Here is a 27718-nt window from a genome sequence, read left to right on the forward strand (position 1 = left end):
GGCTTTAACATAATTTTAGCAGATAAAGCGCAAAGAAAATTCAAGGTTGCTGCTATGTCACCACAAATAAACTTCTAGTCCAGACAACTGAACTGAACAAGCACACTGTGAAAGATGGTGCACACTTTGTACAGGCTAAGCATAGGAAGCCTCCATTGGATTTTTAGTTCCCACCAGCCGACCTGCCAACAGCTTTTACTTAAGACAAGAAGGCCCCCCTTGGGGCACAGCGAAGATACTGCCCCTGGGTAGATGAGAAGCGAGTTTAAGTTGAGGCCAGAGGCCACAGGGAGTAGAGAGTTAGTGTGAGAAATGATATCTCCTGTATTGGCACTTTAACAAGTCCCACGGCTCTGGAGATGGCACAGCGCCTGGATGTGTGATCCTGGAAGCCAGAGCCAGTCAGTTACCCGGTGACAGGCTGCTGGGGTTTGCGGATCACCTTGGACCTCTCAGGCTTCTCCCGGGTTTACCACTTCATTCATTTAATAAACTTGCTGCATTGTCTAGGGTGCAGTAATGAACGTGGCAGGTGCACTCTCTTGCTGCAGCGTAGGGATTCTGACAGGACTGTTTTTCCGAAGAAAAATTCCTGAACTTGAGTATTGTTCTCTTTTTTTTTAGTCAGTTATTTTTAATGCCTGTTTTATTTTCATGATAGCACTACTGAATCTGATTCTTTACTTATAACAGCTATATCCTCTAGGTGAAAGCAAATATATAAAGTACCCCAAATCCAAAATGCCTGAGGAACATGTGCCAGCAAGAAGGAACCCCACACCTGACCTCATATGACAGTGAAAACGGAGGTGCTCAGGAAACAGAGGCAGGACAGTCAGGAATCTGTCACCAGCCTAGGATAACAAGACACCTTCAAAAAGTGGGAGAAGGGAACGATCTGGGTGTGGTGGCACATGCCTTAAAGCCTAGCATTTGAGAGGGAGAGGCAGGCAGATCTCCAAGAGTTCTAGACTAGCCTTATCTACATCGTGACTTCCAGACCAGCCGGGGGAGGCTACTGAGATCCTGTCTCAAAACAAATTATGTCTAATATAAGCAAGTTTGTTCGTGCAAGAGGAGACCGTTGTAATGGAGCTAGCGTGGCTCTCTGTGGTGCATATGCCTGCCTGCCTTCCTTTCTTCTTGTTCTACAGTAGCCTGTGTCGGCATCATGCTTTTAGTCTCTAGAACTGGACTAAACAAACCTCATTTCTCTGTGGGGGAAAAAAATGGTAGAGGGGAGTAACTGGTGAATTCCAAAATCTGAGCAACTTCTGGCTTCAGCCATTTTATTTAAGATACTCTCAGTCTATTTAATCTCTTTAGGGGAAACTTTATTATCTATAGAAAAACTGGGAAGGAGACGATGTGCAAGAATGTTTACAAAGTGTAAAGTTTTGCCTTTGAGGAAGCGATGGACTCCCAGTAGGATCTGGGTGGTGTCACTGGTGAGTGGGCTTTCCATGTGTTCCTGGAATCTAGCTGCCAACTTGCACAGAACATCATAGACCCTCTCAGCAGGCTAAGCAGCTGGTGGGGTCGGGGGGTCCTGAGAGTAGAGAACAAAGAAGTAGAGGAGAGGGGAGAGGCCTCCATCAAGCAGACCCAGGCCCCTCTGCTTACTAGGCACGTGCTTCACCTCTAAGCTACACCCCTAGTCCCTATCACCTCTGACCTTACAGTGCCTTTGGTAAAAGACGTTACCAATGTAATCTTTCCACACCTGGAAAAGAAAAAATACAAGAGCTAGCAATGTATTTCACAGAGCGTTGTAGCAAAGCTTCGTTGAGAGTTTTTGGATGTCTGAAAATCTTTGGGTGTTTGCCTTATATCCAGTCCACTTTGCAAGTTACCATTTGGTTTCCATATCATGAATCAAATAATTTATACCAACATGAGAACACTATGGAAGAGAGAAGTAGTTGCTGCCTGTACTTGATTACCCTCCCCGGGAATATCAATGTCAAGCTACTCTTAACATTAAGAACTTGAATTTCTTTGTTAAACCACCTTGTTCTTACCTGTACATTAGAAGCGTTGAAGGTGTTCCAATTAAGACTGAGAACAAAGAGAAAAGTGAAGGTGGTGGCGGCGGGAACGCATCTGTCTCACTCTCACAGTCGGAAGGCCTGTGATTGATTGTGTCTTCTTCAAGATCTGTCAGCAGGCTCAGAGTCTCAGATGTGTCCCGAGTGCTACGCATTACTGAAATCTGTGTGGTAACTCCTGTGTGGAACTCACATGAAACAGCCTGTGTTGGGTGGTGCTTGCGCTGGCTCGGAAGGGAGAGAAGGGGATGGGAGGCCCCTCAAGTTAGCTCACTGGCTAGCTTAGCTTTTGGACATGGCATGAGGAAAGATCACTAAGGTTGTCTTCCAGCCTCTATGGACAGCACACACATGTGCAGCTATTCACACATGGGTACACACACATACCTCATATATAAAATAAAAAGAAAGAAGACAACAACAACAACAAAACACCTATTACATATCTATTCAGTCACTACTCATTACTTTTTATTCACCTTTTTGAGCCACCAGGAATACCAACTACTCCCTCCTCTTTCATGCCTCTGATGGAGGGAAAATGTAATCATTTTCTTATAGACTTTTTAGTGACTGTTGGTAAAGCCAATTGTGTCACATGACAGCTGTTTCTGGTCAATTACAGACTCTCCCACCCACCCACCCACCCACCCACCTACGTGGAGCTGACTTTTTTTTTAATATGTATTTATTTGTGTATATAAACACTATTTACATGTATGACTCTGACAAAAGATGACATCAAACAGAAGAGGACATGAGATCTCATTATAGATGGTTGTGAGCTACCTTGTGGTTACTGGGAATTGAACTCAGGACCTCTGGAGAAGTAGCCAGTGCTCTTAATCTCTGAGCCATCTCCCCAGGCCCCCTGGAGCTGACTCTTATAAAAGGTTCTTTGCTTCTGTCAGCTCTAGTGCAGTGATTGGATTTGTAGCGATGGTTGGCTGTTTAATTCCCCTGGATTTGCTCTGGCCTGTGCTTGTTGGTATATTTCTCTGCAACCACCGTGGCCCACTCTAGATTTCTTCTGGCCAGCATCACTCTAGGAAGCTTCTTTACATTTTGAGAGAGCCATTTCTGTGCTGCTGCTGCAGCTGCTGCAGCTTGCCTCCCGGTGACCCTCTTGCCTTAGGCTACATGTTCCTGTGGCACTATTCCCCTCTCTATAGCTCAGTAGACCAGCCTCTTAGGAGGTAGCATCACAGTCAGTGAGAAGCCCACAAAGTGTCATGACAGAAAAGGTGCTATGCTGCTCTAGGCCACAGAACGACATGACAGTGGAGTCAGGGTACTAATTACACTGAGCACGTGAATATCGAACCATCCGTCACTGCAGCCATCCAAACACAGGCTGGAGAGGAACTAGAACTAGAATAAGAGCTATCACTTCTTTTGCTTAGTTCTTCCCTCCTTTCTTCTCATTTTCTTCCAGAGGTAATAGCTTCTCCTCTAACTTCCTCATCCCTGTAGGGCCCCCATGTCCCCACCTCCATGCTCAAGTAGTTAACCACTTTTTACTTGCTAGCAAATCTTTATATTAAATTTCCCACAGTCAAATTGCTGGTATGGTTTCTGTCTCCTGATGGGACCCTGACTGGAAGAAAAGGGGTAACAGCAAAAGCCACCCACGAAAAAGAATTAATTGCCACTGAATTACCAACTCGTGACTTGTGCCCTATTTTTCTCAACACATTCAGTAACTGATTTTACTTTAGTCTGAATTGCATCAGACATTCTGTAATCAGGTGCCAAATAGGCTCACTGGCATACTGCAGAGAGTGCAAAATAAGTAAATATACTCTTGTGACTAGGTAGGGTATGTGCTTGGAAAAAAAAAAAAAGACCAAGACTCAGGCCCTGCCTTGAAAGTTTCTTAGGAAGATAGCATCTGTGTGTATGTAAAGTTAACCACCGAGGCAGCTGAATTTGCATGGCCAAATATTTCTAGACTAAGTGACGTTGCAGGCAGTATTCTGTCCTATGTGGTCCATTCACATTTCTAAGTGCCTGAGCATTTGTTTGTCTTTTCAATTGTTTCCCATTTTCTGTACAGTCATGGTATTGCTGCTGAGAATTACAGGGGCTGTAAATGGCCAAATCCTCAGCCATTAGAGGAAAGAAATAGTTCATGCCAGCAGGCTTCTAGAATAGTGTCCAAGTATTGAACACTTTGGGCCCTTAGGCCACACCTCTTTGGCTCTGGGGATTATTAGAAGCCAGATGATCAGAGTGACATCAGGTACCTACAGATGGAGATTGAAAGATTCCAGGGGAAATGGTTCTAGTGCGGACAGAATTCTTGTAGCTACATTCAAAGTGTCTATCTCTTCACACTACACAGTAATATTTAGGGAGCTGCCATCCTAATCTCCTGAGTGGAACTGGGTTCCCTTTGCTGTGTCTCTCGTCAAGAAGGTAACTCACTCTGACAAGCACAGCCTTGGAGCTATGAACCATTGCTGGAGGTGGGGGGGGGCACTCTGGACTGCCCCAGCCCCTCTCTTCCTAAAAATGTTCCTGGATATGTTTGACCTTGAGCAAGTTCTAGGAAATGCTGTCTAATCTAGTGTGTCTTCCTAGAGACTAACTGTGCTTTAGTGGAATAAAAATTCTCTTAAAAATGCGGCAGGAAAGGGAACCTGTCATCTTTAAGCAGTAGCCCTGAACTAGTCTTCACCTTGGCTCCTTTGCTTGCCCTGCACAGCAACTGTCCTACACTTATTCAACAAACACCAGGAATCTGACTTTTGTTTCTGCCTGTGTCTCTCCATACCATTACCTGATGATGTGTGCATGTAAACATATTATATATGTGAAAATTTAAGAGTCTTTCTTGCGCTCTCTGTTCCCCTTTAGGATTTGAAGAAATAAACAAATGGTTGGTGCGCTGTAGATGAAAACTGTGGATACAAGATGTAGGAGACGTGTGATGAAATGTTGGCATTAGCTTGTTAGGTCTAATGGTCATGACCCTAGTGAAGCCCACCGCTGCCTCATGCCGTGACTGTGGTGAAATCTTTCACTCTGGCTCTGGATGCGGGAGCAGCACCATGAGGAGAATTGCTAGTTCTACATGAAGAATTGCTTGTTTCCCATGGAGGCACTCTGTGGACACTTGGTACAGTGTAGTGTATGGCCCTTCAAAGCTCCACCTAGCAGTTAAGTGTTGCTTAGCCATGGATTAGAGCCAGCATTGGGGTTAGGCAGTGAGTGAACCCTTCTCAACCAGGTTGTGTAAACGTCCGTCTGGGGTTGTGCAAGAGACTGACTAACTACAGAGTTAAACGGGAAATGTCATGTCCCTAAGATGTTGGCATACATTCAAGCCTGTGACAGAGTCCCTGTCAGGATAAGAAAGAAAACCAGCAACCCATACCCAAGTTCATCCCTCTAGTGTGTCATCAGATGTCCACCCTTGACTCTTTTTCTGAGATCATTCTTATAGCGGTCACATTGGGATCCATTTCTTCAGGTCTGTCTGCATTTCAGAGCAGGCTATGGCACCTAAAATCTGCTGAAGAATTATATGAGGAAAATAAGAATTCCTCACTGAGAGCTCATACAGTCTGCATGTATTTGAGAAAATGGTTCTTATTTTTAGAGCGTGTCCTCATTTCCTTGTCCAGGGCAGGGTGTGACTAGGTTCTCTATAGTCCTTTAAGATACTCAGTGTTGTTACTGTCTGCCTGTTCCTGGTTGCACACGATAGGACATGGGAAGGAATGTAGCCCTACTGTCACATGAAGCTCTGCTGATAGGGAATCTAAACCAGAGTGACAGCTGGACACTGAGGGGCCATCTTATCCCCATTGGCCTAGGTTGGCCTTTAATGAAATATATGTTTGCTGTCACAAGGATGTGGATAAACTAATTCTCTTTTCATTTATATTAATTTATTTTTAATTTATATCGTTCATATTTAATTTATATAACTCACATATATAATTAAACTTATAATTTATTTTTTAATTAATGTATTAAATTTGCATATTTCATTTATAATCCTTTAAAATATATTAATATTCTTTTATATATCTAATTTATATGTTTAATGCATATATACACACAAATATATACATACACACGCACACACACACACATATCTAGTTTCCTTTCTGTTTTTTGACAAACATCTTGACAAGAAACAGTGTGGGTTAGCAAAGGGTTTATTTGCCTTACAATTCCAGATCATTGTCAAAGTGTGAATGCAAGCAACTAGTCACATGACATCCACAGTTAAGGGCAGAGAAAAATGATGCCCCCTGTGCTCCCAACCCTCTTGCTAGTGCTCATTTAGCCTTTTCTACTCTTACACAGTCCAGGTTCCCACACTAGAGGATGGTGCCACCCACAGTGGCCTGTGTCTTCTACAGCAATTAACAACCAAGACAGTCCCCTAGAGGCATGCCCACAGGCCAGCAGGCTCTAGATAGACAACTTCTCAATTGAAAGCCTCTTTCTTGATGATTCTAAGTCAGCTGTTCTCAGCTTATGGGTCTTAGCCCCTTTGGGTGTCCCATATCAGATATCCTGCATATCAGATATTTATGTTATGATTTATAACAGTAGAAAAATAACAGTTATGAAGTAGCAATGAGATAATTTTAGAGTCTGAGGGTTACCACAATATAAGGAACTGTATTAAAGGGTCACAGCATTTGAAAGGTTGAGAACCACTGTCTTAGATTGTTCTAGATTGTATCTGTTGACAGTTAAATCTAAGCAGCCTAGTCCACCCCCTGCCAACATGAAGAATAAACACATTAAGCCATCACTTCCCAACTCTTGTCTCCAAAGCCATTTGTTAATTATCTTAATGTAAGCCGTGGCTCAACTTTAAAAGTCCCATAGTCTTTAGAAATTTTAACACTTTTAAGTCTTTTAACTGTGGACCCCTATAAAAAAAATGCAGATTTTTTTATTCCAAAATGTAAGAATAGGGACATACAATAAACATTCTTAAGGGAAAAGCAAATTCAGCAGTGTAGATCAGTGTAGATCATTGTTTCATCTATACTACTTATAATCTTCTGGGCTCGATGGGTCTTATTACCCCCATCCCCCTTTTCCCAGCTTCAACTCCACCATCAGCAGCAAACACAGCTTCTCTTGTAGGCATAGACAGGCCCCACCCTTACAACTCTTCTGGATGGACGTTCAGTGGCCCTAACATCTCTAATTTCCCAGGGATGCCATTGAAACTGAGGCCTCATCTTCACTAGTAACATCTCAGGACAGCTCTACAGGGACTCCCAGGCTGGCCACAAGGTGCTGGCCTCCATGACTCACTTGTCTTACATCTTGTGTGCCTTCAACATCAGTGCTACATGGATGCTGCTTGCATTACCAAATTCAGCTCAAGATGTAGCCCGGCTCCCTTGGATTGGAGCTTCTGAGTGCTGGTCCCAAGGAAACATGTTCTGATTTTGTCAGTGGAGCCTAGAAGGTTTGACTTCAATAGTGATCATCTCTTTGACAACCACAGTTGCTCCTCCACCCTTGCATGATCTGCACACACACATTCTTAGCCAAAATAGCAGCTGGATAACCAACGAACACCCCAGTTAGCAACAGAATTCTTGTTCCCTTCTGAAACATGCTCTGGGCCTCCACTGCCATTATTACTTTGAGCATTCCAGTCTTCTAAGCTCCCACAGGAAGGCCCATTACTCTGTTACTGCAGTCCTCAATGACTATTCCAGCCCAGAGTTCCAAAGTCTTGATAGTCCTCCCCCCCCCAAAAAAAAACAAATTAAGGCATAAAGCTCACATGGTCAGGTCTATCGCAGCAAAACTCCATCCTCAGTACCAGTTTCTGTTCCAATGTCATTTGTGCTGCTGACAAGAAGCAACATGGAGAAAAATGTTTTTTCTTGACTTACAGTTCCAGATTTCAGGACATCATTTGGAGGAGGTCAAGGCAGGAACTCGATCAGCTAGTCACATTGCACCCACAGTCAAGAACAAAGAAATACCATATTCATCTTTGCTTCCCGTCCATCCACCTTGTCTACTTTTGCCCAGGGCCAATAAGAGCTGCCTACAATGGGTGGCACTTCCTACAGTAGTTAACCAGGAAGATAATTACCTTCTAAACACACTAGCAGGCCAAGATGATGTAGAAAATTCCTCAACTGAAACTCTAGGTGGTATTGAGTTAACAGTTAAAACTAACTACCACAATACATAGGCCAAATAGGCCAATGTGTAAAAATATGCTGTCAAATTTGATACTCCTGTAACTGAATCAGCATTTACATATAATCCCTTTTCTCAGATTTATTTGTCTATCGGTCTGTCTGTGTGAGTGTGTGTGAAGGCCAGAAACATACCAGATCCCTTGGCGCTGAGTTACAGACACCTTTGAGCAGCATGATGTAGGTGCTGGCATCCACTCTGATCCTCATGATGAACAGCAAGTTCCTTTCACCGCTGACCCATCTCCCCAGTCCTGAAATAATTTGAATATTAAGTTTTTAATACAATATGTTTTTCAAAATGCAGATTACTATTTTCTTTGCATCTTTAAAGATAGTCAGTCTTGAACAATGTCTTAGTTGGCAAACGGTTTGCCATCAAAGCAACAGAGCAGATTATATGGTTTAATCCATGTCATCCTCATGTTTTAAGGGGAAAAAAAAGGCAAGGCATAGGGACACACATTCGTCACCTCAGTTCTTGGGAGGCAGAGACAGGGGAATCTCTGGCGTTTACAGGTTATCTAGTCTAGCTGAACTGGCTGTTCTCATGTCAAATGAGAAGCCCTGTCTCAAAATGCAAGGTGGGATTATTCTGAAGGAAAAGGCAGGTGGGGATCTCTGAGTTTACAGCCAGCCTGATCTGCATAATAAGTATAGAATAGCCAGGGCTATGCAGAGATCATGTCTATAAAATAAACTAATAAATAGACAAGGTGAGTGGCAGCTGGTTAATGACTCCTAAGGTTACTCTCTGGAATACATGCATGTACCTACTCAAACATGCACAGCAACAGTGTTTGTAGAAAAAAAAAGTGTCTGTTAAGAAAAAAAATGGAGAAAGAGAATTTCAGACCAATTTCTCTTATGAACATTGATGCAAAAATACTCAATAAAATACCCACAAACCAAATCCAAGAACACATCAAAACTATCATTCACCATGACCAAGTCAATAAGCTTCATCCCAGGTATGAAGGGGTGGTTCAGTATATGGAAATCCATCAATGTAATCCATCATATAAACAAACTGAAAGAAAAAAAGAGATGATCATCTCCTTAGATGCTGGAGAAAAAAAAACATTTGACAAAATCCAACACCCTTTTCATGTTTACAATCTTGGAGAGATCAGGGATACAAGGCACATACCTAAACATAATAAAGGCAATATACAACAAGCCTATAGCCAACATCAAACTTAACAGAGAGAAACTTAAATCAATTCCACTGATATCAGGGACAAGACAAGGCTCTCTGTATCTTTTCAATATAGTACTTGAAGTCCTAGCTAGAGCAATAAGACAACTAAAGGAGATCAAGGGGAAACAAATTGGAAAGGAAGAAGTCAAATTATCACTATTCACAGATGATATGATAGCATACATAAGAACCCCAAAAATAATACCAAGGAACTCCTACATCTGATAAACATCTTCAGCAAAGTGGCTGGATATAAAATCAACTAAAAAAAAAAAAATCAACAGCCTTCCTGTATACAAATTACAAAAAGGCTGAGAAAGAAATTAGAGAAACTACACCCTTTACAATAGCTACAAATCATATAAAGTATCTTGGTGTAACTCTAAGCAAGCAAGTGAAAGACTTGTCTGAAAAAAACTTAAAGTCTCCGAAGAAAGAAATTGAAGAAGATATCAGAAGATGGAAAGATCTCCCATGCTCATGGATTGGGAGAATCAAGATAGTAAAAAAGCAATCTAAAGATTCAATGTAATTCCCATCAAAATTCCTACACAATTTTTGCAGACCTTGAAAGATCAATTCTCAACTTTATATGGAAAAACAAAACAAGCAAACAAACAAGCAAAAACCCAGAATTGCTAAAACAATCCTGTACAATAAAAAAAATCTTCCAGAGGAATCTCTATCCCAGAACTCAAGCTGTACTATAGAGCAACAGTTATAAAAACAGCATGATACTGGCATGGAAATAGGCTGGTTGATCAATGGAATAGAATTGAAGACCCATATATAAACCAATACACCTGTGGACACTTGATTTTTGACAAAGAAGTCAAATCCATACAATGGAAAAAAGATAGCATCTTCAACAAATGTGGTGGTCTAACTGGATGTCTACATGTAGAAAAATGCAAATAGATCTTGCATAAAACTAAAGTCCAAGTGGATTAAAGACCTCAACATAAAAACAGACACACTAACTCTCTTAGAAGAAAAAATTGGGAAGAGCCTTGAACTCATTGGCACAGGAGACAACTTCCTGAACAGAACATGAACAGCTTAGGCTGTAAGATCAACAATTCATAAATAGGATCTCTTGGAACTGAAAAGTTTCTGTAAGGCAAAGGATACTGTCAATAGAACAAAAATGACAGCCTACAGACTGGGAAAAGATCTTCACCAACCCTACATCTGACAAAGGGCTAATAGCCAAAATATATAAAGAACTCAAGAAATTAAATACCACAAAACCAAACAACCCAATTTTAAAAATGGGATACAGAGCTAAACAGAGAATTCTCAACAGAGGAATATCAAATGGCTGAGAAACACCTAAAAAAAATACTCAGTGTCCCTAGTCATCAGAGAAATGCAAATCAGAATGAGTCTGAGATTCCATTTTACACCCATCAGAATGGCTAAGACCAAAAACTCAAGTGACAGCACGTGCTGGAGAAGATGTGGAGAAAGGGGAACACTCCTTCATTGTTGGTGGGAGTGCAAACTTTTACAACCACTTTGGAAATCAATCTGGTGCTTTCTCATAATTCTGGGAATAGGGCTACCTCAAGACCCAGCTGCTCCACTCCTGGGCATATACTCAAAAGATATTCCACCATACAACAAGGACATTTGCTCAACTATGTTCATAGCAGCTTTATTCATAAGAGAGGAAATCTGGAAACAACCTAGATGTACCTCAACTAAAAAAATGGATAAAGAAACTGTACTGCATTTACACCATGGAATACTATTCAGCTATCAAAAACAAGGAAATCTTGAAATTTACAAGTAAGTGGATGAGACTAGAAAAGATCATCCTGGGTGCAGTAACCCAGACCCAGAAAGATATACATGGCATATACTCACTTACAAGTGGATATTAGCCCAACATAGATGTCCTCTGAGAGATTCTACCCAGAAAGTGATCAGGACAGATGATACTTGCAGCCAGACTCTGGACGAAGAGCTGTGATTAGTATGGAAGAGTTGAGAAATCGAAAGGTGGGGGTTTCAGGAGCTCCACAAGGAGATCATCAAGGCTGGTGGATCTGGACCCAGGGGGGCCTGCACTAACTGATGCACCAACCAAGGACATTTCAAGCATAAATCTAGACAGCCCTGCCCCCCCCCCCCGTTCAGATGTAGCTGATGGACAGCTCATTCTCCACATGGCAAGGTGGGGGAAAAGCAGGGGACTGTTTCTGACACAAACTCTGGTTCCCAAGATTTGATCACTTCTCCTTGGTGGAGAGGTCCTATGGGAACACAGAAGAAGCGATGCAGGCTATCCAGATGAGACCTGATAGGCTGTGGGTCAGACAGTGGGGGAGAAGGCCCCTACCTGTCAGAGAGGTCTAGGGCAGCGGAAGAGGGAGGGAGGGTGGGAACAGGAAGATAAGAGGGAGGGGATTACAATTGAGATGTGTTGTGAATAAATTATAATAAAAAATATTCTAAAAAAGGAAACTCTTAATAAAGGCAACCATTAGTCTATTTAAAAAAGGAAAAAAAAATGGAATGCCTCAATCCTGCCATTAAGAGAGAACCAGCCATATTTGATCTTTCTTCCTTCTATCGGATGTTTGAAAGCATATTTATGAACCCACATTACCTAAGTATGGTGAAGCTCTAAAGTATGTTTAACCTTAATAGCATGCCATGGTCATGTGTGAGTGTTAGCACATGTCATTTTTCTTTATCTTTTTTAGCCTCCTGAGAGTGTTAGTCTAACTGTTGTTGCATTGCTTACTTAAGGACTAGGCAATCAGTGGACTTTCAGCTACTTCTTTTCTTTTTTCCTATAATGAACAGCACAGAGACAGAAGTGTTGTGTTCATGTTTGTCCCCTTATGATTTCAATGGAGTTTCACCCTTTGTATTCATTCTTAGAAGTAGATTTCCATCAGAACACCTGGTTTTGATTCTAAAAATACCTGGTCCACACCACAGTGCACTCATCAGATATGGCCGCACTCACTTGGTCATATATATACAGGGGATGTTTTAAGTTCTGAAGGAGGTCATTATCATTGCTCAAAGGTCCGTGTGCTGTTGCCACATCACCTCTTCCTCATTCCCACCTGCCATGGCCAGCATCCTTCACGGACTTCCTCTGTGCAAAGGACCAAGAAGTCAGAGCAGAGTAAGGAATGCTGGCCCCTGCAAAGTTAAATTTTAAAGTGATTTATTTTTCTCTCAAACTCAAATTACGTATGGTAATTTATACTCTGGGGCTGTTACAGGGGCCTAGCCTTGCTAGCATGGGATTTGACTGAATACTTTAATTGTACAGAGGCACAGTCAGAGCTTGTATAATAGATTTCCAAGGAATCCATAAAGTGAAGGTTTTTCAGGCTGTCATCATGTTAGCCTCTCCTCATAGTATTCTACCACCTGATTATTCTGAACCCTCATGGCCCGACTACCAACCCGACAGCAGTTTAATCTCCCTTAGGCTCCACTGGAGACCATATATAATGTATCTCAAATTCATAGATAACCTTCCTCTTGCCTTATCTCTCAATATGAATGCAGATGACTAAAAACCCACTCAGAAAAACATCCCCGTTTCTGTGGTGCAGACTATCAGCTAATTTGTGATCTCTCCTCTGTATCAAACGGGTTTCCAAGATGTGGAGCCATAAACAGATGGGTGTCTCTGAAATGGCTTATCAAAGAGGAAAGACCATGAGGCTCATTTCTTGCTTTCTGGGAGCAAAACCCAAGACCACTGTTAATTTCTCTTTACTATTTAGAATTTAATTAGATCAGAGATGAGGTAACTGACCTAAGGCAGTTTCTAACGATTGGATTGGAGAGAATGTAAGTAGAGTGGTTGTTCAAAATAAGCTCATGAGCTGGAGTAGACCCTCAGTGTAGAACCCAAGCCTGGTCAGGTCACTAAATCAACTCCTCGGAACCAGAGGAAGATGGTGCTTAGTCTCATATCTGCCACACTTAGCCAGTCAAGCTTTCTGTATACGGTAAGCAACTTTTCCAACTACAGTAACAGCAAGTGTCATGAGGGGCTTGTTCTATAAATGGATTGTTGTATCAAATCCCATGGCAGCTGTTAAGGGCTTATTGTTGATACTGTATTTCCAAGTTAAGGGAATTAAGTCTTGAGGCGGTTAAGTGGTTTGTTCAGCTTAACTCAAATCCTTATTTTTGACCATGATGCTCTCCCAATTGAGGATCTGTTCTGGTACCGGGCATACACCTTTTGGTGCTCTGAGATAGAGTTGAAGTTGAGCATAGTTGCTATGCTTCCTCCCTTCTTACACCCTGCTCACATTTCTCTGCTGTTGCAAACCTTCCATAAAGCGCATCAAGCCGGTAGCTGTTTCTGCCACGGGGAGAGAATTGCCGTCAGCAATTCTCATCACTTGATAAATTATAACCATGGCGCTTCTGTGTGATGGGATTCCTTACAGCAAGAATAAGTGTTTCTGCCTCCTGAGAGCTGGGACCAAAGGTGTGTGCCGCCACACCTGGTACAAAGGCCACCTAACTTAGATGTGTCCATTTACCTGAGAACCTTAAGGAGCGCATAGCCAATTACTTTAAAATAATTTTTCAGAGTCAGCAGGTCCATTTTTTATGTCACTGAATCCAGCACATGTAGTCCAAGAGTGCCCCCAGCATTGGAAATGCTCTCACCTGCTGAGACACTCAGTGTGGGAGCCCATGCCCCAAGCCTTGTTTTATTGGAATCTGGTACCCCCCCCCCCAAGGATTACTCAAGAAGCCCTTGCAGAGCTTTACTTTGTTTGAGAAGTCAATAAAACCTGTGCTGTGTTGTTACAACGTTTGCCTCTATAATAATAATAATAATAATAATAACAACAACAACAACAACAACAACAACAACAACAACCACCAAATTGGAGCAATCAGGGAAGTTATCCCAGAATGTTGAGCCTGTCCCGTGTGCAGAAGACTGCACTTGGCGAACATTACCAGGTGAATTCTCTCCATTCACAATGCAGTCTTTCAGAGTCACTTGGCAGTGACTATCACTCCCATGAAAAGATGTTTTAGGCAGTGGAGATGTTCATGTGTTGCTTAAGAACAGGCACAGGGTATTGACTTGGGCGGTTTCTGTGTCATGGTAGGGAGCCTCCTTGTGTGCTAGTCAAACCATTTGGAAGGACCATCAATCTGTCATTCCTCAAAAAAGTTTTGAAGTGGGGGAAGCTCTAGGGTTCCTGCTGCAGGGTATCATAAAATCAAACAAATTCAGACTGCTGATCTACTAATGCCGCATCTGTCAGTATTTATATCACTGTTGGTAACTTGGAGGTTGTTAAAGTCTTGTGATAGGCAGGAAATCTCCCTTTTGTGGGCTGGGGATGTGGCTCAGACCTGGGTTCAATCCTCGGCACTGCATAAACAGTTATAATAGCCTATTCAGGCAGGAGGTTTGGAAGTTCAAGGTCATTGTCCACTGCATATGGGATTCCAGGAAGTAGGAGGGTGTACAGAATCTTCTCTTCCAGGTTGGAGTTTTGTTTAGTTTTTGCTTTTGCTCCCCCTCTTAGTGCTATGGGCATTGAGGTTCTTTTGCTGTTATCCAGTGAATTGAAAATGAGCGGTCACACAGATTTGCAAGAGCTGTAAGATACCATTACTTGGAGAAAAGGGATGGTACAGTTAGTTAGAGAGAGATAGCTGTCAAGATTGATTGTAGGCCACAGGAGTAAGAGCTCTCCAGGGCCCTAACTACCATTCCAGGCCTTGGCAGACAGCGTTCCCTCTGTCGTTGCTGTGTTTTTGTCTCGCTGATTGTCCTGGGCTGAGAAAGAGTGACTCCTGCAGAGGGTGTACATGAGAACCGTGTCTGTTATCAGCCTTGAGGTTATTGAAAGAGCAAATGCAGCAGCCCTCCTGGGCATATTATTTTCAGTCAGATTAGGTTTGAGACAGATGGCTTTTTAGTGACCTCTCTCATTGTACTGACAAAATGCCTGGTATAAACAAGCTGGGGAAGGAGAGCTTCTGCTGCCACATGCTGTTGGGAGGTTCCAGTCTATGAACTTCGGCTCCACTGATGCTGGGGCCCACGGTGAGGAAGAACAGCGAAGTGATGGGAGAGTTTGGAAGAGATGCCCACCTCAAGTCAGACCGGGGGGGGGGGGGGGGGGGAGCGGAATGCTACAGGCAGGGACCAATGCCTAGCAGCCCCTCCCCCAAGTGCCACATCCTGGTGACCTGCTTCTCCCACTCTGCACAGTTCTTCCATTTCCCAATAGTCTGTTCAGGGTTTGAATCTGTGAGAGCCCAAATCTTCTAATTTGCCTCTGGAAATGCAATCAGGCACACCCAGAGATATGCATTCATCTCGCCTCAACATTGGCAGTGAAGGTCAGTTACTACAGCAATCCAGGCTGGACACAGAAAGACAAGCACAAGTTAGCCTCAGGTGTGCTCCACAGGCAGAACCAGCAAGGATTGCCGAAGTACCATCAAGAAAGGGAGGAAGGTTTCAGGATTTGGGTCTCTGGGTGAAAAGCTGCGAAAGCTATTTTCTTGAAGTGAAGGATTGGAAGTTGAAAGATTAAGGCAGTAGTGATTGAATCGTAACTGACTCACATTACCTCAGGACCCCAACACAGTCAGTCTGTGTATGACTAGAAGTGGAGTAGATATAGATTTCTGTGCGTGCGTGCATGTGTGCACACACATGTGCGTCCATGCATGATCGCATATGTATAGTTGAAGAGCAAACCCAGATTTCGAATCTGTACCAACCAACATGGTTTTAAAGTCTCTGCATTTGGGTGTGAGAAGATGGCTCATTCGGTGCTTGCCATTGCAAGCTTAAGGGCCTGGGTTCAGATCTACAACAGCTATGTCAAAAGCCAAGTGTGATGGTTTACACACTGTGGTGCCAGTGCTAGGAGGCAAAGACAGAAAGGTCCCTTGGGCAAAACTGGCCACTCCAACCAATCCAGCCAATAGCAAGCACTAAGTTCAGTAAGAGATCTTGTCTCAAAAAAATAAGGTGAATAGCAAATGAGGAAGACACTTGATGTGTTCCTGGCCTGCACAAACACATTCCAACACAAACATGTACACACGTACACAAGCACATACGGATGAACTAAGAAATCTCTGCACTTAATCCCTAACTAGTCTTCCATACCCAACTAGCTGTTTTAATGGCTTCATTGCATGGAGCTCAGGAGATCCATGTTTGTTCTAAGTCATTGCTGCTTCCTAGGCTCTTGTCAATGATCATTTTATAAGCTAAATCACTGAATGTTACTGGGAGCCTCTCTTCCCCTTGCAGAGTTTCCTCCTTCCCCCCTGGAACTAGTGGCTGATCTGGAGTGCTGGAGTCCTGGTGCCTGAGTGAGCAACTTTATGCTCTGTGGAGAAAGTCATATTATTCTCTCAAAGGAGAGGAAGTTGCCCCAGTGAGGCAGTGATAGCTGGGAACAGACTTTCTGTTTCCCATTCCGTTCTGCTACAAATGGCATGATCTATCAATCAAAGCCTGCTGGCAAAGATTCTGTCCTTCCTCATTGCAATTTAATTTTATCCTCTGCTGAACTCAGGTACATTTTAAATACAAAGCTGAAATGCTCGGCTCACGTCCATCCGCGTCCTCTCTGAGATGGAGCTGGGCTCATTCGCACTACCACTTGTGAGACAGGAATTCTTCCAATTAGCGGATGGAGATATGTTTACCCACTTAAATAGTCCAATTGTGATGTTCAAGGTATTGCTGAACCGAGGCTCTTAAATCAGGCGTGAGATAGATTTAATGGTGGCTCGATGCAGCGGCCACTGTTTGGGAATGAAGTGTGCCGTGCAGACAAGTGGGCAAGTTTATTTCAGGGGACGGCAGCAGGGAGCCTGTGTCTCCCTTATAGTGGCGGGCAGCAAGCCTGTTATGTAGGAGAACCATCCAAAATAGGGGGTGGCCTATGAGGTATTGCTCAGGAGAGTGAAGTGATACTTAATCCATCTTCAGAGACTACATTAATGGAGCGATCATTCAGTGTTGAGAGGAGGCTGGAGTAGAAACACCCTCCGTGAAAGAGCGCTGTGCTGTGACGATGAGCTGCATTTGGTTGCCGGGAGTCTGAACAGCTGCTCCTGCTGCCACACTGTGCCCTGAACTGTGCCCAGGGACCCCTTTCATGATGGCCTCAGATTCTGTGCTGCAATTTACTGCTTTCCTATGTTTGGTTAAACATAAAAGCTACTGAAATAGCTTCGTCTCTCAGAATTGATTATTGATGCTTAATTGCTCTGCTCGCTGACCTTTTTCATTACTACTCCTCTGTTCTTCTTGACTGGAACCTGACTTAAAGCTGCATTGCTTGACCCCCAGTGCCAGCAGCTGAGGTCCGCAAAGGGGCAGGAGCTAAGCTAGAAGGATGGAAACAATCAAGTCCCTTTAGCGAATTGGTGTCACCGTGTAAGGGAGATGCATTGTGACGGTCCCTTTTGCGGCCTTCTAGGGAGAACTAGATGGTCAGCTATACAATTCGCTCAGTGCCGTATCCTGGTTAACACGCCAGTTTTGGTAGTCTGTTGCTATGTAATACAGTATTACACACAGCACACACCCATTGCGAAGGTCCTGGGTCCTCTGATTCAAGGTGTCTCACCTGTCCAGTTGACCGCCAGGGCTGGGGCTCGTTGGGAAATTCACTTTGGAAATGATCTACTTCCAGGCTTGCTCGGGTTGTTGGCCCAGGTCACTCCTTCAAGAGAACATTACTTCTCCCCTAGCCAGTGGCCAAAGGTTACCTGTGATTCTTTGGGAAATGAGCTTCTCCAACACAGCTATTAAGAAAGTACTGATGCCTGCCATCGAGACAGAGGCTAGGACCTTTTATGACCACACTGGAGAGGTGACCTCGTTGCTTTGCTTCATGCTACTGCATTAGTGCAAGTCCCTCTGAGGCCCCAAGTTCCTGGAATTGGGATTACTTAAAGTCCCCCTAGAGTCAGCACAGCACAGCTTTCCGTGGCTGTTCAGCACATGTTCACTGAATGAGTAAGATTAAAGAACTGGGGACATGTAAAGTAGATTAAGAGTACTGTACGTTTACCCATCACCTCTCCGTACAGTCAGCCTTTTGACGTTGTAATGCAACACTGTCATCTACGACATCCTCACTCGAGAACTTTATAAGGGCTTAAAAAAAAAAAAAAAAAAAAAAAAAAAAGGCAGTCACGAGGCTAGAAAGATGGCTCAGAGGATGGATAAGAGGGCTTGGAGAATCAGAGTTCACATGCCCAGCAGCCTCATAAAAAGCCAGGCGTGTTGGCCTGTAACCTGGTAACTGTGGAGAATGGAGACAAGGAAAATCCCTGAGACTTCCTGAACACTGGCCTGGAAAAATGTCAGGCTCCACATACAGCAAAGACCATGAAAGGCCTAAGGGAAAGAAGAATGGACGACAGAGTAATTCAGCCAGTATCCTACACACACACACACACACACACACACACACACACACACACACACACACACACACCTCTGCCTCATGCACACACAAACAGAGGCAGAGACCAGCACCCACACCATTATTGAACAGGCAAACACCACATACACACCACATTTTTAAAATGTGGGCAAAACTATGCTATTTTGTTTGCGGTTGTGTGTCAGGTCACATTCGTAGCTATCCTGGGGCTGCACGCAGCCTGCGGCCCATGATTCACAGCCCCAAGTCATCATGTCATTTTAATATTTTATCTACCTTCCTTTTTGTCCCCCACCTAGCGCTAAAGGCATCAAACTCAAGGAGTTCTACATATGGGCAAGTGCTGTCCCAGTAACCTTCCTGCCCCGCCCCCCCGCAGGCCCCACTTAAATATTTTACACGTGCGACCCCTCAACTGTTTACCTATTCTTCCTGCCTTTCTAATGTGAGAATGGCATTCTCTGCTCCTAGAAAAGGATTTTCTCCTACCACGAGGATCAGTCTGGCAGCCCTTTGATCCAGCATGCCTTGTGTCTTGTACTTTTCTTGCTGCATACATGGCGGGGATTTACAGCAGTCCCTACATAGCCCTGTCTGGATGCTAGGTCTTTTGTAAATGGAATGCCTGGAGCAGCCTCTTGCTTGGAGGGAATGAAAAAGCAAAGGTGAGAGTTCACGTCTAATGTGTGTTGGTTGAAGTCTCTTGCTATGCTGGGAAGCAGCTGGCCCTGCTTTCTCCCCTAAGCTTTTGCTGTTGTTGTGGCTTTGCAATGCATGGTGGGAGTATTACCCAGGGAGGGTAGGAGTTGTCCATCACTGCTGCACAGAGGCAGAGAGAAACTTCCAGGCCAGCCATTGAGCTTGCAATCCATTGCTCTTTTGCCCCAGGCTCCCCCAGATCACATACATTTTCTCTCCTTTTCAATTCAAAGGTCGTGACAATAGCCCGGTGAGACAGTACTGTCTCAGGCTGTAGCTGAAGACTTCAGGCTGGGCTTTACAGGTCTGGAATCTCATCTGCACGTTCTAGTCTGAGAGACTGCTCTCCTTGCAGGAGACTAGCTTAGATGAGACAGGGCACTGGAACAGCATCTGCAGCTACCAGGAGACACGTTTAAAGGCTCAAAAGCCGACACGGCCCGTGCTGGTGCCTTTCACCAAACACCTACCCTGCTCACACTCTCTCACTCCTCTGTGGCTTTGCATTGAGTGTGAGTGAACTGAAGCCACAGAAACGGATGTGACCACCACACTCTGGACACTGTGATCTGTACATATACGGACAGGAAGCAAGCCAGTCTTGACGCAGTTTGATGTTGAACAGATCTGTGGCTTTTTCTGGAGATGGATAACTCAAGAATTAACTAGTAACCACCAAGAATATCAGGTAACAGTAATTAGGACATGATGGGACTTGTGCTCTGTTAAAAAGGGAGGAGTTCAAATCCTGTTAGCACTTATGACTATATTTCATTTTCACGTCTATCCTTCGCTGGGGGATACGGCATTAGGAATTCTTTTTCTGCCCATGGCAACTAGTCCTAGAAGTCTGTCTTTCAAGTGTGGGCAGTGAGATGATAATCAAGGAGCAGATCCTTCCCCTTGGGCAAGGGTTGTCTGTAGGTGAAGCTGGGGTGACACTGTAGAAAGCTGTTAGGTTAGACTGAAGCTCTGATACTGTACTGTGTGTTATATGCAAACATGTTTTGGGTTCGTTGCATCCAGTTCTGTGTGCAAGTTTCCATGTCTGGATGGGTGTCTGGCTCTACTGTTCTTCACCTTATGCCCTCAGAGCAGGGTCTCTCGCCAAACCTGAAGTTAGGCTGCTAGCCAGCAAGCACCACTCATCCGCCTGCCTCTCTCCCGCCCGGTGCTAAGCTTAGAAGCTCACACAGCCATGCCTGGCTTTTGTTACATGGGTTCTTGAACCTGCATTCAGGTCCTTATGCTAACGAGTATTCTGGTCAGTTAAGCCACGTCTCAAGCTCTTGTCTTTGGAATTGTATAGTCCCATTTTAAGCCGGCCTTCTGAAGAGGAGCGTACTCTTAAATGACATTTCAGGGAAAGCCCTACAGCCTTACTATACACTCCCCGAGAACCCCGCCCACTTCCCTGTGCCTTGCCTCCTTCTGAAGCTTGTCCTCGTTTTCCTCCTTGATTCCCTTGTGATGTAGGGTGCTAAGTGCTTCATCCCTTTGGATCCCACATTGCCTAATCCTGTTACAGCAATGACAGGCAGCAGAGAGGATGATGTTGAGATGTCAAAAGGGAAGAGACACTTGAGCATCCCAAACTGAGACTCTAGGCTGTACACAAGAAACAGTATTTCCGAGTCCCAAATAAAAGACTGAGGAAAGGGAGAGTGGTTGGAATATAGCTTAGTAGGGCCTGATTTAGTGTCTATGCATGCCCCCCCCCCATGTGCATAGACATATTGCCTAAATTACTTTCGAGAGTTTAACACTGGGGGCTGGAAGATGGCTTATAGGTTAGACAGCTTGCTGCATAAGCAGAGCCTGAGTTCAAATCCCCAGAGTCCACTTAAAGATAGAGGCCTGAGGCAGATGTAGTGGTGCATGCCTTTAATCCCAGCACTCAGGGAGGCAGAGGCAGAGACAGATGGCTTTCTGTGAGTTCAAGCCCAGCCTGATCTACAAAGCAAGTCCAGGACAGCCAAGGCTACACAGAGAAACCCTATCTTGGCCACACACACACACACACACACACACACACACACACACACACACACATACACACACACACACAAATCTAGTCATGGTTATGCACACCCATAACCCCAACACTGAAGGCCAGAGACAAAAGGATTGCTGGGACTTGCTGGCTAACATCTATCCTAATTACAGTTGCTGTTGTTGTTGTTGTTTTTCTGAGATAAAGACCATGAATAAAACTAATTTGTGGGGTGGGGTGGGAAGGGTTTATTTGGCTTATAAGGCCAATCACAGTCTTTCACTGAGGGAAGTGAGGCAGGAACAGCAGCAGAAGCCATGGGGGAATGTTGCTTATTGGCTTGCTCAGCCTGCTCTCCTATACAACCCAAGACTACCTCCCCAGGGGTGGTACTACCACAAGGGCTGGGCCTTCCCACATCCATCTGTAATCAAGAAAACACCTACACAGACTTACTTGCAGGTCAGTATGATAGAGATGTTTTCTCAGTTGAGGCTCTCTCAACTGACTATTATATGGAAGACACACACACACACACACACACACACACACACACACACACACACACACACACACACACACACACACACACACACACACACCCCTAACCAGCATACCGTCCTAGCTCCAGGTTTAGTATCAGACAATATCTCAAGGGAACAAAGAAAAGAATGGTAGGACAAAACACCCAGCATCCTCTGGCTTGTGCCCAACATGCGCGCGCGCCCACATACACACACACACACACACACGTTTAACATTAACAGCAGAAAGCCATCATCATAGCTGCAGGTAAGGGCCCCTGAAATGCAGTAGCAGAGAGGAAGCTAGAATGAAAGTGGTTTGTGCCAGGAAGCTCTTAACAGCAAGAGATACCAAAGTGCAGTGAAAGGTAGCTGAGCTGTTACCGTCAGAATGAAAGAAACTCGTCTCCTTGCTGTGTGGCTCTTAGATGAGAGAAATGGAAGGAGAGGAGACTGGTGTGAAATTGGACCTCATGGGATGCCCTTGCCCTCTTCCTGATCAGGTGTGTCAGCCTCTGAATGCACAGTTATCTGCTAACCCTCGGGGCTTGATGTATCATTTCTACAGTTCAGGAAGGCCGTGCAAATTCTCTGCTGTTTGACACCTTCCCTTGCAGTCCTGGTTCATAGTTTAGCGCTACCCTCTGCAAGCATAAATCTTTTTTTTTTTTTTTTTTTTTTTTTTTTTTTCCTCAAGAGACTGGTTGTTGGCTGGACCTGAGGTTTGTGGTAGTAAAGCTACAGCTGGCAGTGTCAGAATTGGGGCAAGGAAGTTGTCTTGGCCATCCTATCTACCAGATGGCCAGGACATGATAGATAGAAAATTACTAGAATCTGAGACAAAGGGCAAATGGCACAGGGTTCAGGAAAAGGCGAAGGGAGCCTGTCTGAATGTGGCACTCACGGTCGGCCAGGGCTGTTCTGTCTCTGTTTTAGTTTGCTCCAAGTTGGAAATAAGCACAGCCCATGCTGTGAATAAGCATCCATAGAGAGACAACTGAGAACATGCCTACTAACCCAGTAATGGGACCAACCCATGCAGTGAGCCATCACTTGCAAGGGAAATGCGTTGTTTTAGATTTCCATAGCTTGTGCCTGGAGTTAGTCTTTAGCCCCAAACTCCATATGAGTTTCCTATATTGACAATGTCTCCATGTGTTGGCGGTATATCTAAAGACAACTGCAAGGCGCTGACTCGGAGCCCTCTGTCATGTTTATGTGCCATCCCTTTTGAAGATGACTAAAGCTATAGAGCTGCTCAAAATTGGAACTGCCGGGAGCTAAGTTTTTCAATTCAAGCACAAAGTGTGGGGAGAGGTGGGTGTGCATGCACCACCCCCCCCCCCGCATCCTTTTAAAGCTCATTTGTGGAAGGGTTGGCGTCTCTGTATTACCGTGCAACTTCTTTGATCTTAAAGTGGAAGGCAGCAAGCTTCAAGAGCCAGGAAACCTCCTCGTGTGGCTCTAAAATGAGCGGCGTATTACAAAACTGAGTGGATGTCTAGCAAAACTTGCATCTTTTGAAATCTGAACTCAAAGAGGTATTACTCTGGCTAGGAATGCTGCTGCTGGGCATTCATTTAAATGTGAGGGTTTAGGGTGACTTGCTATCCGATAGGACCCACCCCAGGCAGACACTGCCTATGCTAAGCCTCAGGCTCCGTGCTTTCTGTGTTTGGTTCCCCAGAGAAGGCTTTAGAACATGTCTCCACTCTAAGGATGTGGACACTGAAGCTGGGAGGATTCGTGCCTGATTCTGAGTTCCATTTTCTCTCCCTCTTGGCCTCCCCTAGCTGGAACGGAAACCAGAATGTAAACACAGGTTGCTGAAGTAGCCTTGTTCACTGTCGCATTGAAAAGCTGCCCGCATTGCTTAGCTGATATCCACAATTTTGTCTAAGTGGCAAATTGATTGAAACAGTCAGTGGAAGGGATTATTCAGTGAGGGCTTTGCCTTCCTGGAACAAATCCACTTATTAGCATGCCGTTTGTATTACCTGCCCACGGATTGGAGAGCGAGCCCAGTATTTTTAGGAAGGTTCTTTGCCTAACCAACAGCTCCATTTTCTTCCCTTTTTCCTTGCCTGCCTTCTCACCAGAAGCTGAAGAGACTTATAGAGACTTTGAATTGTGGGGTTGCTTTGAATCTGGGGTCAGGCCTTTGAGCTTAGAGGAGCCCAGGTCTGAGTGTTGAACTCAGGGATGCTGTAATCACATGTGAACAGAAATTGAGCTTGGATTAGTTTGCCTGGTTATTTTCCACTTGTATGTTATCAGCGGGTGTCAGTCATGGAGGATTAGGAGCACCTCCTTTTAGCCTTCACACCATCAGACAAGACTAAATGCACTGAAGGGCTCCCTGACTGTAAAACATCCCTTCTCATCCTGGACAGAGCTTCACAGTACAGTAATCCTCCTTATCTGCCAGGGGTGGGTTCCAAGACCTATAGCAGTTGCTGAAACCTGGAGGTGATACCAGACCCAAGATAAGTTATATTATTATTTCAATATAATACGATATAATAATGATTACTATATTGTAAGTTATAAGTTTTCTATCTATGCATATCTACAGTAAAGTTTAATTGATAGAGTAATTAATTGGTGTACACAGTAAAAAATTAACAATAGTAACTAATTAGAAAGCAAGTATGGAGGCTCATACCTGCCATCTCAGCACTTGGGAAAGAGGCAGGAGGATCAAGAATTCAAAGCCATCCTCAGCCACATAGCAAGGTCAAGGCCAGCTTGGGCTACATGAGACCTTGTCTCAAAACAAACAAACAAACAAGCAAACTAATCATAGAATAATTATAACAATGTACCGCAATAACATTGCTGGCATTTGAGGCCATTCGTTAGTAAAATGATGGCTACTTGAACATGAGTGCTACAGGGACATCGGATCTGAAAACTGAGATGGTGGGACTAAGAGACGAACAGGAAGGGAGCTAATTCAACATTGGCACACAGGGCAGTGGGCTCCTCTTATGTCCTAGACATCAGCAAGTTGTGTCTGAACTCAGTAGTGTTCAATTTAAAACGTAGGAATTATTTCTTTCTCTTTTAAGGACCCTCTCCTCTTCCTCCTTCTCCTCTTCCTCCTCCCCCTCCTCCCCCACCCCCTCTTCTTCCTCCTCCTCCTCTTCCTTCTCTTCTTCATCCCCCTCCTCCCCCTCCCTCACCTTCTTCCTCCTCCTCTTCTTCCTCTTTCTCCTTGCTTACTTTTTGAGACAGCGTCCCAAGTAGCCCAAGCTTCCTTTGAGCTCCTGACCCTTTTGCCTCATTTTCTCTCACTGCTGGAACCACAGACATGCCCCACCAACACCCTGCTAGAGGTTTTCCACTTAGTCTGTTCAGATCACCATTGGCTACAGGTGGGCTAAATGTAAACAGTGAACGTCCACCATAGGCAGCGGAGGGAGCACTACTGTGAAGGGTTGGATCAGCTGATGTGCTCTGATAAGGAATCGTATTCAGAAACCTTTAGGGCACAACATCAGCATCCTGTTAGTGGGGAAGTCTCTGATATCATAGGGTTCCTCCAACCTCAGCTTCTACACACTCACAAAAGCTCTACTACGGACAGTTTACTCTGCTGGAAGAAAAAAAATGACCCCAGCCGGTTGAAGTAACAGTTGCAGTCTTATCTCTGGATCCTGTGCGTTAGCTGGTCAGTTCTGGTGGGATGAGGGCAGCAGTCCCCCACGGGCCACAGGTGTGGCTTCATGTGGCCCTGCTCACCTTTTGGTAGTTAGCAGTCTAGAAGGACACCAGCTGGGGGTGCCCATGTTCATTCCCCATCCCCTTCTAGCCCGAGATAGGCCACATCAGGCTCTTCTCATGGTGACCTTATGGTCCCAGTGTTTATGAGCATCTGCCTTTGTCACAATCACCTGGTTCCTCTTATACTTATTAGTAAGATAGACATTTAGTTTCAAAGGTAGGAAAAATTGACACTACTCCTGATGAGGAACTGTAGTGGGGAGGTTGGCAAGGAGGACAGGAGTTGCTGGCCACGTCACTGTCTCTTCACAGACTTCAGGGGGTTAGGTAATTAGGCTCGCATGAACATTTCTACTCCCCTGAATCAAAGAAAGCCCCTCTGTGTTAGCTTCTTGCTGCATAGTAAGATACATGTGATAACTGACCCAGACAACAGTTGCTTTGGCTTACATTTGTGTCTTTTCTGGTCCACCATTGAGTGTACCCGTTCATTTGGACCTGAGGTGGGCATTACATGGTGGAACGAATAGGAATGCTAACCTTATCCCTCAGTGAACTAAAGAGAAAGAGGGTGGGCCTAGGGTTCCACAGTCCCCACCAGGGCATGTCCTCAATGACTAAGAACCTCCCAACTAGGCCCTAATTCCTAAAGGTTCCACCAGCTCCCTCCCTTAGCACCCACGGAAGACAGAGTTAAGTACGTGGGTAGAGGACACTCATCCAAACCCCTCTTCTACCTGTAGCTCCTGGCATGGCTTTTTCTCTGGGTCTTATTCTATTCTGGGCCTTTGAAAGATGACAACATTTACTGATGAAAGTTTCTTATCTTATAGTCTTACATTGTGTTTTTTTTTTTTTTTCTGGTATGTTTTAAATTTTTGATCAATTACTTAATGGAAATACAGTTGTTCTTCAACTATTCTTTGAATTTGGTATATCCTATGAATATTTGCTATATGTTGGCTTTCAATGCACATTTTTACACTTCAATCACTATATAGCCTGATCTGGGCTCCATGTCAGACAACTCAAGGGCTCAGTCATGTCAACTTCCAGAATTTTAGCTGTTCTTAGTCCCAAGTCCCCTCCTTCCCTCTGTCCCCTCCTGTCTGTCTGTCTGTCATTCCTTTTTTCTATCATCTGTAATGTTTACAATGTAGGACCAACTTCTACAATATATTGTTATTAGTCTGTAAACATAAGACTGCATAACAGTCTGTATGTTCTGAACACACACACATGTGCGTGCATCTTGGGGCTTCAGACACTGAAATCTCGTCACTGTTCTCAAGAAAAGGGTGCTTCTTCAGCTCACCTCTGCACCACTCCCCTCTGAAGTCAGGTAACTGTTGAAAGATGCCTTTGTGAGCACATGGGATGTTTAACAGTGATCCTGTTCTCTCCCCCACTGGATGTCGGGGGCTCTGTGGACTCTTCCCCCACCTCCACCTCCTGTCATTGTGACAACCCAAAATATCTTAGGTGTGATCACATGTTCCCTTAGCAGAGCAGGTGTGTCCCTGTATAGAGAGAGCCACTGCTGTGTCTTGGTCATGCTGGATCAGAAAAGAGACAGAAATGTGTGGCTTATTCTCCAAGAGAGCAACTCAGTAGGGGTAGAGGCACCTGCTGAAGCTGGAAGTGGTGCATAACCTTTGTGGTTCCTAGAAATACAACATAGGGCTGGCTCTGGATTGCTCTGAGTTAACCTGAAACAGCAAATTGGGTCTTGCTGCACATTGAACGGTTCATCAATATCTCAGCTTCATTATATTAGAAGTGGATTAATAGGAAATGCAGTCTCTGAAGGGGAAAAGTGAAGGAACTTTGGTAACCACAGATAATGGGTTTTGAAAAGCTCTTTATTTTTAAGGGAGG

At 44.3% G+C, this 27718-nt stretch overlaps 1 protein-coding gene across 2 annotated transcripts in view; it reads left to right on the top strand.

The window, feature by feature from the left end:
• Ptprg (protein tyrosine phosphatase receptor type G) overlaps positions 1-27718 on the top strand; it is a 684777-nt gene that overhangs the window by 509537 nt on the left and 147522 nt on the right. The window lies entirely within an intron of this gene.

Source organism: Acomys russatus, chromosome 3 (assembly GCF_903995435.1).
Source record: "Acomys russatus chromosome 3, mAcoRus1.1, whole genome shotgun sequence".
NCBI classification, from domain to species: domain Eukaryota; kingdom Metazoa; phylum Chordata; class Mammalia; order Rodentia; family Muridae; genus Acomys; species Acomys russatus.